The sequence below is a fragment of the Octopus bimaculoides genome, chromosome 26 (assembly GCF_046866305.1).
Source record: "Octopus bimaculoides isolate indiv1 chromosome 26, ASM4686630v1, whole genome shotgun sequence".
In the NCBI taxonomy this organism is placed as follows: domain Eukaryota; kingdom Metazoa; phylum Mollusca; class Cephalopoda; order Octopoda; family Octopodidae; genus Octopus; species Octopus bimaculoides.
This window is the reverse complement of record NC_142953.1, coordinates 2,814,888-2,829,887: the sequence shown is the minus strand read 5'-3', so window position 1 is coordinate 2,829,887 and position 15,000 is coordinate 2,814,888. Positions and strand designations below refer to the sequence as shown.

Below are 15,000 nucleotides of genomic sequence, written 5' to 3'. Positions count from 1 at the left end.
TTGGCACAAGGTCAGTAAGTTCAGGGGAAGGGATAAGTCGATTAGATCGCCCCCTAGCGCTCAACTCGTATTTATTTTTATCGACTCTGATAGGGATGAGAAACAATGTCAGCCTCTGCGTAATTTTAACGTAAAAACGGACGAAATACCGCTTAGCATTTTGTCCGGAGCCAGGGCCGGCTCAAGGTACCGGCAACTCTGACAGTCGCCCGGGGCGCCATGTGCTAAGGAGCGCCAAGGAGGACTTGACAAAGACAAGGAAATTTCCACGTTCGTCAGCTTGTACACGCCGAAGCTCAGATTTCCCGGGGCGCCAGCAACCCTAGGGCCGGCCTTACCCGGAGCAGTAACGATTTTGCCACCTCACCGCCTTGGTGCTGCGTTACACAATACCAGCAAATAATGTTACTGTATGTGCAAAGACATAGATGCATAAATACGCATTTCCGTTCTAAAAGTCTATTTTTGTCAATTGGAATCTTTAGTTAAAATAACCACATTATTAAGTCCCATTTCCTTTGTTCACTCATTGAAAAAAAAAATAAAAACAACAGCCCACTCATTATTGGCTTTAAGTGAGACGTCAACACGTCACCGCCAGAGACGCCAGACTTCTGGCCATCTTTGATTGAAAACTAAAGTATGTGTAATAAACAAATACGTCGTTCATATTATTCATTAAGAAACGAGCTCGAACAAACATTCTTTTCTGTTTTTATTTTATTTAATTGTATATATATATGTGTATTTTTCTTCTTTTATTTTTGTTCTTTATAAAGCTCATTCATGTCCCTCTTTTATTAAACAACCGTACTGAATATCACAACCCAGTTTCCTGTACATAATGATTGTAAGCTCGAAAACTTCAAATACAACACACGCATTTGTTGTCTGAAATGTGTATAGAGAATGTCTTATTCATTGGCAGAAAACGCTTATTCAATGTAGTGAAACATCACGTGTTTACTTCAGTATATTCATAAAGTACAAGTTTAAATTAGATATTTGGTCCAAACAGAGAACCAGCCACAATTTTCTATTGCGACATCCATAAAAACAACATTTCAGTCAACACGTGTGTAAAGATATTGTTGTATATATGAAAGTCAGTGATGTAATTCGTATGGTCTCCTTTTCTGTTTTTGAAATAAAAAGCTATTTTGAGACACGCATATTTATGTGAACGGTGAACGAGCTGAAATGTTGCTTAAATAAAAGAAAAGGAAATCAACATATGTGGCCTGTGAATTAGCGGAATAGAGATACGGTAAATCGATATCTCGTTTAACAGAAACATATCCTGTTTTAAGATTAACTGAAAGAAGTGCAAGGAACGAACTCCCCACCAATTCTTTGCCCTGGGTGAGTTCTATGTGAAAGAGAGCGAGAGAGAACTTCGAGTTCCGTTTATATATATGGCAGAGAGCTTGCTGCTCTTCCATTGGACAAACCAATAAGTGAAAACGTTACAGGTGCATAAAGTTGCATCCTGCCTCAAGATCCTCAAAAGAGCTATGTATGTATAAATTATGTGTGTGTGTATAACATATATATTCGTAGGATGCAGGATACCAAAGCAAGACGTTCTCTTCGTAGATGTCGATCCGACTGAGTGTCACATTGGCAGACTGTCTTTCGCTCTATAGCTTCATACTCACGTCACCTCGAGAACGTTTCTGCCTTATAACGCTAGGAACAATAATTCAAACTAAACCTTTAATCCGACAGTTTTAGGCCGCAATGTGCCGGTTTAAAAGTATAACCGTATTTAGTTACGTCACTTTACGTTCTGAGTTCAAGTCCCGCCGGTTATCGATGAATTATCTTTAACTTACCCGCAACTAAGTTCAACCAAACGGCATATTTGCCCGCCACCCACTACATTTTACGCTCTTTTGCCAAGTTTAGGAATCAGTTGTTACGTTATTGTTAACATAATTAATGCAAGGAAAATATATTAACATATTTCATATTAATATATTAACATATTTAATGAAGGGACTTACTGCAAGTAATTATTTAGCGAGAAAAACAAAAATGAAAAAACAAAAAGGCATCGGCAGGGCGATGCATACCCTGCGCGCAGATAAATGTGGCTTACAATGCGTTGCTTATCCATACTTTTTAATTAAACTGAATTATTATTATTATTATTATTATTATTATTTATTTTTTTGTTAAGTATCACAATTATAGGTATTTATAATCTGGTGAAAATTAAGAAATCAAGTCGTAAATAAACGAAACTCTCGAATCCATCAATGTACACACACACACACACACACACACACACACACACACTCGACTGAATTCCACTCAGCTTCTGTCGACTACATTCAGAAGGCACTGGTCGTCTCGGGGCTATAGAAGGAGACACTTGCCCGAGGCGCCGAATCCTGCTGCCACACATATGGCCTTCCAGCAGTAACGCTCTCCAGCCAGGGTCTGACCACAGTATCCAGCAGCTTCGCGTAACTGTTTGAATTGAGCCTAAGGCCTTGTTCACAGAAGTGTAGCTAAATTCTCTCGAGCAGACGCAGTCAGAACGCCTGCTGTGTCCCTTCCTGCTGTGTCCCTTCCTGCTGTGTCCCTTCCTGCTGTGTCCCTTCCTGCTGGCCACAGCTTCGTAGTCTCCATCACAGCCGTCCATGACACGTCTTACAGCCTTTCCAGTGTTCATAGACCATTCGGCAGCAATCATGCTATCGGCATTTTGACACCCGGCACGAATCTTCACGATAAAGGTAATCCTCTTCCAGATATTCATATGGCCGTCAGTCCTCAGTGTCAGCTAAACTTTTCTCAACTACAACTTTAATCTTAATGATCTCCAACGCCGTTGACAGCTCACCACTACACCAAAGTCTTCCACAAAAAAAGGAGACATAAAATGTCATCAAATTTAGCCCGAACACCCTGTATTTGAGTGAGATTTTGCTGTTATTTTTAGCTGATCAGCGTGACGGCGGAAAGGTCCCAGTCATTAACCCCAGTTACATTGTAAATGCCGCGCACCATCTGGTTTTCTTGAAAATGAATAAGAATAGCGATAAAATAAAATCTGTTGCTGTCTTTTATAGTTTTGTTTTATTATTATTATTATTATTTAATCGTTTTAACAAACCCTTTCTCCCGAAATAATTACCGTAATTGGAACCAGACTCAGGCCAATGTTATTAAATGCGGATCTCTTATTCCTTCTCTGCCCCTTCTCCCCTCCCTCCGCCTCCTCCTCATCTTACTACTACTACTACTTCTACTACTGCTACTACGTACTCTGGTACTTAGAGAGCAATTTAAATGCAATGGATGGTGTGGAAGGGGGCGGGGCAGGATGGAGGTACAGAGCAAAAGGATGGAGACGGTGGAGGAACCGAATAACGTTTTCTCATCAATATAAACAAACACATACACACGCACATATATGCACATGCATATATACATGCATACACATGTGTCTCGTGTGTGTGTGTGTGTGTGTGTGTGTGTGTGTGTGTGTGTGAAAGTGGCCTAGTGGTTAGGGTGCTTCACTTATGATCGCTAGATCGTGGGTTTCTCCTTCTGACACGGGCGGCGTTTCGGCAGTTCAATGATTGAAACCTGTAAAACCTTTTTTAGAAGCCTATAGTATTTTATAACTGAGGAATTTTCTCTGTGAACCGTTTAACACAAGCACAATGGCATTGGTTGCTTCAGCTGACTTCGGCTGGATTTGAGCTCGGATCATAAAGAGCGGGCGGAAATACCTCCAGACGTTTTGTCCGCCGCTCTAATGATTCTGCCAAGCCACACACATCGCCCGTTTACTATCGTAATATAAATGTCAGAATGATGGATATTAAGTGTTGATGTTGTACGTGTGTGTGTGTGTGTATGCGCGCGCGCACTTACGTCTCCCGCCGTAAATCAACCCAGGTAGGCTGTTTCATCTTTCCTTGTATTATTTACACCTGGCTCTTCATTGCTGTAATGAATCACACACACACACACACATACATTTATATATGTATATATATATGTATATATGCATGTGTATATATATCTATAGACATACAGGTGTATATATGAGTGTGTGTATATATTTGAATATGTGTTCATGTGTACGTATGTGCGTTTATATGTACATATGTCTGTATTTGTATAAATGTGTATATTTGTATGGATGTATGTGTGTGTGTGTGTGTGTGTGTGTGTGTGTGTCTATATATCTATCTGTCATATATATATATAATGTGCGCTGACGAGAAGATACTTAACTCCTCGTTCATCTTTCGTTGGCAACGAAATCTGCCACGGCAACCAGCATGTGGAAATTAATAACAAAAATAGAGAAGAAGGAAAAAAATGGCGGTACCGGTAGTGGTAGCAGCGTTAGTTAACAGAGAAAGGAATATCTGATCAAGCAGAAAAGGGATATATATATATATATTTCATTGATAGTTATTAGTGTTTAGAAGCGAGGTTACAGCGCCCTCTGTAGCAGAGAGCAATGAAAGAAGTTAGACAGAAAGGATGGATGAAAGAGAAAAGATAGATATTTTGAAATGGCAAATGAAAGCGGAAATTAAAATATAAATATAGAAATGCAGGTGTTGGCACAGCAATGCACCAGTTCTAGCATTCGATCCTCAGAAAAGGAGAGGAGGGGGAAAAGACCAAGTTTGTTATCTTCAGTTCGGCTTTTGTGCCAATCTTCTCTTAAGGTTGGGTAATAAGCAAAAGAGTGGAATCGTAAATACAAGCACCCGAAATTGGGTTCCTCTGAAGGACCTCTGGAGTAAAGTGACTCGATGAGATGCGTAGTTCGAAGATCAGGAAGTATTTTTCGAGTCGAACTGCTCTTTCTTTGCATTTGAAAAGTCGCAGAACCGGTTCTTGCGGACGTGTTATTAGAATGGCACAGGAAATAATCACAAAGCGGATTCTTCGTGCGGAGCCAACTGGCGGGAGACCTAGGGGTAGACCAAGAATAAGATGTTTGGATAGTATCTAGAATCTTAGTTGGTGAAGGTTGGGAACCGAAGCGGAGAAATGTGATGGCGGTTGCTTTTGATAGGACCCTGTGGAGGAGGCGCTTGGGGCAATCTACCCATCACAAACCTCCCAGGAAGTGTGAGTTGAGAAGATGGGAGGGTGGATGGGTGATTAAAGTGAAGATAAAGATGAAAGTTGAGGTGGCGAAAGACGGAGACTTGGCGAATTGAAAAATATCTTCAAGACGAGTAAAAGTGTGTGTTATCTCGGCTCATTTGCATTTCACTTTTGCAAGTTGTCTACACCATAAATGTTTTCGTATATGTTCAAGAGTCATTTGTGCAGGAAATAAGGTAGGACAACTGCTGTGATGATAACGTCTATTGGGGCAGAAACACATTTACAGAATTCCTCTTGTATCCGGACAGCAGACTGCTTTTTTTTTTTGTTCTTTTCTTAATGCATGTCAATTTTGGAGATTGTCTCTTTTTTTCATCCGGAATTGGTACCACTTGCCACAAAGCTATTGGTCTATTCTTTCTAGAAGCCCAGATAATTTAAGTAAATCAAAAGACTATCCTGTATGGCATTCAGTATACCCTTATTCGTCTTTATTCTTCAAATATATTCCACTGAGTTGTTTCTGCTCCATCGGCCCATGAGTACAGCAGTTGGCCTACCTTGTCTCTTGTAGAACGGTGTGCCTTTGTATGTATATATGTGTATGGAATGCTTATGTTTGTTTTCAAGCGAACTCGCTCAACTTTTATTTCTTCCTATGAAGACTTTTCGTAGAGGTCAACACGATTCGAGCTGGACTAACATTAAATAACAACAAAAACAATTGCAGCAGCAGCAGCATCATTAACAATAAAAAACCAGACACACACACACACTTACGCGCCAGTGTTTTTGTTGATATGCCATCTGACGAGCACATCAAGCGTGAGAGATTTCAAGACAGGGAACAAGCAGCCTACTTTGATAGTCCGTGTGTGAGAGAGATAGAGAGAGGTAATTATATTAATGAAAAATAAGGGGGAAAAACCTTCCAATTATTTCACTTCTACAACTTTAGCGCTGTGCTGCAAATGTCGAATGACAATTGTATTTTAGTTTAGTTTTGCAAAACATTACATGTCTACCTACAAACCCTAACATAGTCTCTGTCTCTGTTTGTTCTCTTTCTTGAGATGCTTTTAGTTACTAATAATCAATGATATTTTTTTTTAAAATAAGGTAAAAGTCGATAACTAAAAATATGGCGCCCATGCAACGTGTACGAACGAGAAAGAGAGAAACAGAATGAGATGGGATGAAGAGAAAAAGAGAACGAGGATGCGATTAAATGTTTGTTGTGTTGTAATAAACGCGTTAAACTAAGCTAGAAAGCCTACAGGGACCGGATTAGGGAGTTAGCTAAGCGGAAATTGACGGGGACAATTATAAACAGATGATGGGGTACGTTTGAACTGGAAAACAGAGAATCGGTGAGGTACGGTAAAAAAAAAGTAGGGGTAGATTAGTATTAGACGGGGGAAAAGGGAGTTAATGCTTTCTAATTTTGGCACAAGGCCTGCAATTTTGAGGGTAGGGAGAAAGTCAATATAATCGATCCATGTATTCGGCTGGTACAATATTTCACAAAAACACGCAGAAGATGATGTACCCCCTCACATCTTTCCCAACTACACCTACCACTACATCCCGCTCCCGCACTCCCCTTCCAAACCCCCGTCACCACCACCATCATCACCTTCTCCGCCACCGCCACAGAACTATTATACAGCAACAGAAAAGGATTAAAGGAGATTACGTCAAGAAGCAAAGCAGATTAGTGACTTAGGCTGTAATTAATGGGAGTTACTTACTTTTAACTTGTAGCCAACACCACCAGGTATGACGAGAGGGATAACAGGATGACGATAGCTATAATCTGTGAGTGCACACGTGTTGTGTGTGTGTGTGTGTGTGTGTGTGTGTGTGTGTGTGTGTGTATATATATATATGTATATATATATATGTGTGTGTGTTTAATATATACCCTCACCGGGTGTACAATTAGGGGAGAGAAAGAGGACCCAGATTTATTTTATCTGTCCGATCGAAAATTGATTATCAGAGGAACTCAGGGTAAGCGACGGACAAAGGAGTGAAAAATCGTGAATTTCGAAAGGTGTGTGTGTGTGTGTGTGTGTGTGTGTGTGTGTGTGTGTGTGTGTGTGTGTTCGGTAATCTAAAGCGTGAAAGAGACTGGCTCCTGTTAGGATCCTGCGAAACTTTAAGTCGCATGGAACCGAATCAAACCGCTTTAAATTATATATATATATATATATATATATATATATATATATATTGTATTTCTGTGTCCGTCCGAGGCGACTCGGATGTTTCCTCTTGCGACAGTTTTTTTTTTTTTAAAGTTGTTAGTAAAGAACGCATATTTCGAAAATGAATGGAATATTGAAAGTTGTTGACATAACATATTTCTTGACTGCTGACAGAACGCAGTTGTTGTTGGTGATGATGATGATGGTGGTGGTAGTGTTGTTGTTGGTGGTGGTTGTTGTAATGATGATGGTGGCGGTGGTGGTTGTAAAGCAAGGGTATATGCAGCCAGGTTCAAGGCCAAGCCCCGGGAGGAAGTTGGGGGCGGGGATGACACGAAATCGATTTCAGATTATCGCCTTTGTAGGAGACGGGAGGATCTAACTTGCAGAAGAAACGTGACGGACAGACAGACAGACAGACTGACTGACAGACCGCCTGATAAACAGGAACAGAGACACAAAGACAAATACATACATACACACACACACACACATAAGGTTTCACTATATATTGACTATAGGAAATAGTCTAATATTTGGGGATATGAACCAGCGACGAAAATACTGGTGTTACACTATTTCCTATAGTCGATACATACGGTGAAAAGTTATATTTACAAAATTTTCGTCACCGTTTCTTAACTTACGCAGAATACGCCCCACCCCCACCACCACACGTGTGTGTGTTTTATATACGTATGCATGTATATATGTATGTATGTATGTATGGATGGATGGATGGATGTTGTGGCTGAAGAATGCCTAAACGGCGTTCTGAACACATTCTTAAAACAGCTGATAAACAGGTGATTTTCATTTGACAGGTATGTTACTAATACCAGAATAATGTCTATATATATATATATATATATATATATATATATATATATATATATACTTTATTTATTATATATATATATATATATATATATATGTGTGTGTGTGTGTGTGTGTGTGTGTGTGTGTGTGTGTGTGTGTGTGTGTGTGTAAGTATATATATGTGTGTATCAAAGGGTGGGTCTGGATTGGGTAAAATTGCGATGTATTCCTTACATGCACACACAATACACGCACGCACATTTATGCATAGGTTTATATGAATATAAATATGCACATACCTAGATGTAAACAGAAATATCTAATACATGTGTGTGTGTATAAGTTTGGTAGAACGGAAGAAATAGGACGCAATGCATGCATGTGTCTATATATATATATATATATATATATATATATATATATATATATAAGAATGACCCGTCTTTTTTTGCCTGTCCTTCTAATTGTTGTTTCTCTTGTTCGCTTTTTGTTTATCTGTCCGAACGTTTTAATGCCTTCTATTGCGTTTTTGTTCCATTTTTATATTTATGTGTGTGTATATATATATATATATATATATATATATATATATATATATATATATATATATATTCTTTAAATTTTTAACCGTAGAAACTTACAAAAGTGACTCCAGAACCAAGAGTTTCGTGTGTGTTTGTGTGTGTGTGAGAGAGAGAGAAAGAGAGATCCAATGTGTGTGTTTGAGAGAGAGAAAGATCAAATGTGGGTGTGTGTGTGTGAGAGAGAGAGAGAGATTCAATGTTTGTTTGTGTGTGCGTGCGCGCGCGCATGTTCTCTTAAAGATTCTCATCAAAGTTGGAGGAGCGAAATCTTACCTTCGTTCACAGCACCGACTCCAGGTTATTATAATTGTGAGCCTGGCTGTGGCAGTCAATACACGAAACCCGATTATGCTGGTGTGTGTGTGTGTGTGTGTGTGTGTGTGTGTATACGTCGTCTGTTTATTTAATGTTCGTCTGAATGCAGCACCTACGGATGTATATATGTCTGTCTGTCTGTTTAAAGGTAGGTTGGTGTTGATGATGGCAGCATTAATGTTATTGCTGCTGCTGTTGTTGCTGCTGTACACCCCGTGGGTGGACACTTCGAGTGTGGATATACATACAAGTGTCTATATGTGTGTACGTATGTGTATGTGTGTATCTATATGTGTATGTGTGTGCGTATAGATGTATAAGTACATATACGTATGTGTGTATGTATGTGTGTGTATATATATATGTAAATATGTGTGCATGTATCTATATGTGTGTATATGTATGTGTGCGTATGTATGTGTATATATACATGTATATATATGTCTATGTATATATATGTGTGTGTGTGTATATTTGTGTGTATATATGTGTGTGTGTGTGTGTGTGTGCATATGTATGTATAAGTACATATGTTTGTGTATGTATGCGTGTATATATATATATATATATATATATATATACACACACACATATATATATATATATATATACACACACACACACATATATATATATATATATATATATATATATATATATATATATATATATATATATGTTTAGGGGTTCTCCTTGAGCAGTTTTATTTTTAGATTCTTTTTCTATTTTGTTCTGTTTTGTTATTTCAACAGAAACCCAGCCATTTCGGGTGGCGACCGACTTCGAAAAAGATGTAACGGGTACCGGGGTGGTGTTTGGTTAAGTTTTGGGTGGTTAAGGGTGCTACCCCGTCGAATGTTGTGATTAGAACAGTGTGTGTGTGTGTGTGCTTGTGTGTGTGTGCTTGTGTGTGTGTGGGTCTATGTATGTTGTGCTTTTCATGTGAGTGAGGGTGGAAAAGGGTGGATGAAGGGATGGGTGAGTGGGGAATGTCGTCGGGTGCCCCGTAATTCGTGTTTTAGGGATGTATGGCAACATGTGTGTGTGTGTTTCGTGTGTGTACATATCTTTTATTTGTTGCTTGTTTCACTCATTAGACTACGGCCATGCTGGGGCACCGCATCGAAGGGTTTTAGTCGGACAAAACGACCCCAGGACTTAGTTTCTTTTAAAGCCTAGTATTTATTCTATCGGTATCTATACCGAACCGCTAAGTTACGGAGATGTAAAACACACCAGCACCTGTTGCCAAGCGGTGGCTACACACACACACACACACACACACACACACACACACACACACACACACATACACACACACATATATATACGTACATATATATATATATATATATATATATATATTGATGATTCCTGCGTTGGCACTTTTAGTGCCAACTCGTGAACCTCTCGTGAGATATAAACAGTATCGAGCTCACATACATAATGGTATATGTTTTACTAGTTCGTGGGTAGGCTGTGCTTATAGGCGTAAGAGAATTGATAAGAATTTACTCTCTTACATCCACAAGCGCAGCTTGCCCACGAACAAACAAAACGCATACCTTGTGTATGCGTGTTCGATACTGTTTTATATATATATATATGTGTATATATGCGTATACGTATGCGAGAGATGGGGGGAGGGGGATAATTGCCACCACGCAAGTTAAACCCCGCTACTTTATTAATTAAATACTTACCGACTCACCTCCAACCTGTGTGACAGTTCTTGCAGCCGTTCTCTCACTTTGTTTTCACAACAGCCCCTATCTTTAGCCCTTTCCTACACAAAGCCCCTACTCATATAGGATTATTACCCCTTCCACAATCCCCTCTACCCCCGCTTCTTTCTCTGCTTGTTTATCTATCCTCCACCCCACCAACTTTACGTTTCCACTTCGACACACAGATTTGTCTCCTCCCACTTCACTTCTTCCCCCTCCTCCTCCTCCTCCTCCTCCTCCTCCTCCTCCTCCCATTCCTGTTGTGTTTAGTTAATCTCTCAAAGGCAGGTTACTCCAATCCCCACTCGCTCTCCGCCTTCGCCTACCTCATCTCTTCCTCACATGGAAAGCATCAAGACGGCGATGGGGCCTCTATGTGGTTACTAAACATACTAGAAATAGCAACCGAGTCTCTTAAATCACACTCATAGACGCATGAGTGGCTTTGCGGTAAGAAACTTGCTTACCAACCACATGGTTCCGGGTTCAGTCCCACTGCATGGCACCTTGGGCAAATGTCTTCTGCTATAGCCTCGGGCTGACAAAAGCCTTGTAAGTGGATTTGGGTGACGGAAACTGAAAGAAGCCCGTCGTTTATATATATATATATATATTTACATATGTGTTTGTGCTTGTCCACCCACCACCGCTTGACAACTAGTGTTGGTATATTTACGTTCTCGTAACATAGCGGTTCGGCAAACCAGACCGATAGAATAAGTACCGTCCTACAATCTGTGCAGAAGTTGCATCCTCAGCTCATAACTTCACAACATCAGCCAAAATATAGCGAGCCTTCCTTGCAGAAACTGTTGGCATCAGACGGGCCCTTCTGATCAGTAGAAAGCACTCCTTGTACAAGAAGCGAATGTCTGGACGTTCCAATCTAGTTAAATGACAACCGGGGTGAGGAGATGTAAATGTCCATCACTTCTGCCCGACCAGTTAGGAAAAAGCTTCCTCGAAAAGTATTGATGATGACCACTTTAATGTGGCTGTCCTCTAAGAGACGATGATAGCGCCCTCGCGATTCCGTCAGCTCGATATCTGGGTACGCGGCCTGAAATCTGGTACTTTATTTTTGTTGACCACAGCGGAAGGGTGAAAAGCAAAGTTTACCCCGGTTAGATTTGAACTCGGAACGTAAACAGCCGTAACTAATTGCTGCAAGGCATTTTATTGAATGCTCCAACGATTTTGCCAATCCACGGACGAAAAGCGGAATTGGTGTAACTGACTGAACTTATCCCAACACATCTCAGTTATTTATATTTATTCAATCAAGCCATTACCACCACCACCACCACCAGATCCGTAGAGAAATTTGCAATAGTTCTTTTATTCCTCCATATTTTTCTCCCGTTTGTTAAATTGCTTATTCGTTTATTTCTCCATCTTAATGCGGTCCATCGTTTGTTTATCTGATGTCGGCTGCTAACTAACACGCCCTTCCACTGCTCTGATTTACACAGTTTACAGTTAATATAACAACTGCTTCTATTTGATCGTTGAAGCTATAAATATGCCAAGAGGTGTTAGTTACAATACTAACAAGACAATTCTTTCTTCAATGAACGTGCACCAGACACAAACTTAACCTACGATTTTGTTATCGTTCGGAAGTTGTATCGTTGTTTTTGCTTTTGTTTTCCAAGGAAACCTCACATCTTTTTTTGTTGTTGATTATATTTGTCTCACAAAACCAACTTATCAGATATTTCCAACTATATTAGAACGAAATATTCTTTCGATTTGTTATTGTTAAAAATAGATTTATTTATTAATTCGTTTTTTTTTCTCTCGTTCGGCTAACATTTGTCTTTCCTGTTTTTAACAACCCACAACGGAGTATTTCTTACCAACAAAAGTTTCTCTTACCAACGAGAGAGTCTTTCCAATCAACGAGGGATTGTTTCCCAGCAACAAGAGTCTCTTATCAGCAAGGGAGTCTTTTCCGTCAACATGGGAGTCTCTCCCACCAAACGCGAGAGACTGCCTCACTGACAAGAGGGTCTCTCCTATCAGCAAGAGAGTCTCTCCTATCAGCAAGAGAGTCTCTCTCCCACGAACCCTCGAGTACACACGAAGGCCGTGCCGAGCGGAGCACTGTCATGGATGGCTATTCGCGTAATAATGTCTGTGGGGGTAGTTGGTTCCATTCACAGTTCTTCCGTTTCATGGCAATAATACATTCTTTATCACTGGAATACATACATCTGGGACTGTGGAGTTAGAAGGAAGATGGCGCGGGGCCTGGGTGGCCGGGTGGATGAGGGGAGGGCAGAATAAAGACAGGAAGAGATTGTGTGAAAAAATGAATGGGTGCAAAATTAAAAATGAAAAATAACATATACATACAAACATACACACACACACACACACACACACACACACACACACACACACACACACACACACACACATACATGAAAATGCACGCGCACGCACACACAGATATATTAATATAAATGCATATATATGTACATACACACACATATAAACACTCACCCACACATGTATGTAAATAAATACTCACACACACACACATACACACACACACACATACACACACACACACACACACACACACACACACACACACACTCACACTTACACGCACACATAATTTATGTAATTCCAAGTTAGAGATGTTTGTTGTGAACAAAATAAAAAGCAAAGCATTTCCTATCCCCTCCCCAACCCTCCAACTCCTTCCCTTCTTATACTCCATATCAAACATAGACAAAAGTAGTAAAAAACCCAACCATATTTAAACCAACTTTAATCTCTCTTCTGCCATGTTTTCCTCTCTCTCCTCTTCATCTTTTCGCTCCATCCCTGCGCCGTTTTGGCTGTTAACTAGTCTTCAAAGGGTTCATCGTCTCATCACGACGGAGCGCAGAATCGGTTTCATACTTTCATTTTCTCTTCTATTCTTTACCTCGTTCCATAAAATTCGTTTAATATAATTTCATTCGTCATATTCTTTTCTTTTATAGGTGCAGGAGTGGTTGTGTGGTAAGTAGCTTGCTTACCAACCACATGGTTCCGGGTTCAGTCTCACTGCGTGGCACCTTGGGCAAGTGTCTTCTACTATAGCCTCGGGTCGACCAAAGCCTTGTGAGTGGATTTGGTAGACGGAAACTGAAAGAAGCCCATCGTGTATATATATATATATATATATATATATATATATATATATATATATATATATATATATTTATGTGTGTGTGTATATGTGTGCATATGTCTGTGTTTGTCTCCCCACCATCGCTTGACAACCTTGTAGTATGCTGTACAAAGCTCGTCCATAGTTATTGGCTTCCTGGTGGAAATACTGTTGCTACTGGATGTACATTAGGAATCCCCCCCACAAAAAATGAAGTAGACTGGCATATCAAATTTTGAACCCGTTGAAGGTACACAAGATACCGAAATATCGTTCAACAAATTTAATTATGGGACTCTTTTTCTTTATTGGCGATCGGTCAACTCATATGGCGATCAGTCGACTTACAACACCGCTCTTCGTCTTGGTAGAGTGTGTTTGCTAACTTGACAACAAGATCAAGATGAGCTCTGATTGGCTGTATGCAAATGAGTTCATTACTGGGGTCAAGAACTCGCGTAGGAAAACAAATTTCGCGAGCGGGAAGGGCTACTCGACCTGAAGGAAATTCTAATTGGGGCCCACCTGCAAGATTATGCACTGTTCAATGGAACAGCCTGCTTGTGAAATTAACGTGCAAGTGGCTGAGTACACCACAGACACTCGTGCTCTTAACGTAGTTCTCAGGGAGATTCAGCTTGACACAGAGTGTGACAAGGCTGGCCCTTTGAAATACAGGTACAACTCATTTTTGCCTGCTGAGTGGAGTGCAGTAACGTGCTCAAGAACACAACATGCCGTGAGGTAACGAACTCACGACTTCGTGAACCAAACACCCGAACCACTAAACTATGCGCCTTCACGGAGAAAAGTCTAACTTGATGGTGAATAGCTTTTCTTAAAGACTGATGTCTTCCCTGTTTGGGGAAAGTTAAACTTTTTACGGGGAGAGATGAAGGGAAAACAGGTTTTTGTGTTAAATAAACCAGCTTCCTATACGAACGATGGAGGTGTCTCTCATCTGTTTAAACTTTATGAAATTTGAGTTAAGAACCAGTCTTATGGTTTCTGATGGTTGGAAAAGCCAGGAATGGAAGGAATTTTAAACGAAATAAGAAAAGGGGAGAAAAAAGAAAAGAAAA

At 40.1% G+C, this 15,000-nt stretch overlaps 1 protein-coding gene across 6 annotated transcripts in view; it reads right to left on the bottom strand.

The window, feature by feature from the left end:
- LOC106880702 (septin-5) overlaps positions 1-9,160 on the bottom strand; it is a 129,408-nt gene extending 120,248 nt beyond the window's left edge. For 3 of the 6 annotated variants that reach the window (XM_089342920.1, XM_089342925.1, XM_089342933.1), the window contains exon 1: positions 6,846-6,983. The gene's annotated coding sequence lies outside the window, so the exon portion shown is untranslated. Of the gene's footprint in view, positions 1-6,845; positions 6,984-8,980 lie in introns of those variants that run through there. The other 3 variants (XM_089342935.1, XM_089342927.1, XM_089342922.1) reach the window with 3 other exon arrangements.
- Positions 9,161-15,000: the final 5,840 nt, after the last annotated feature.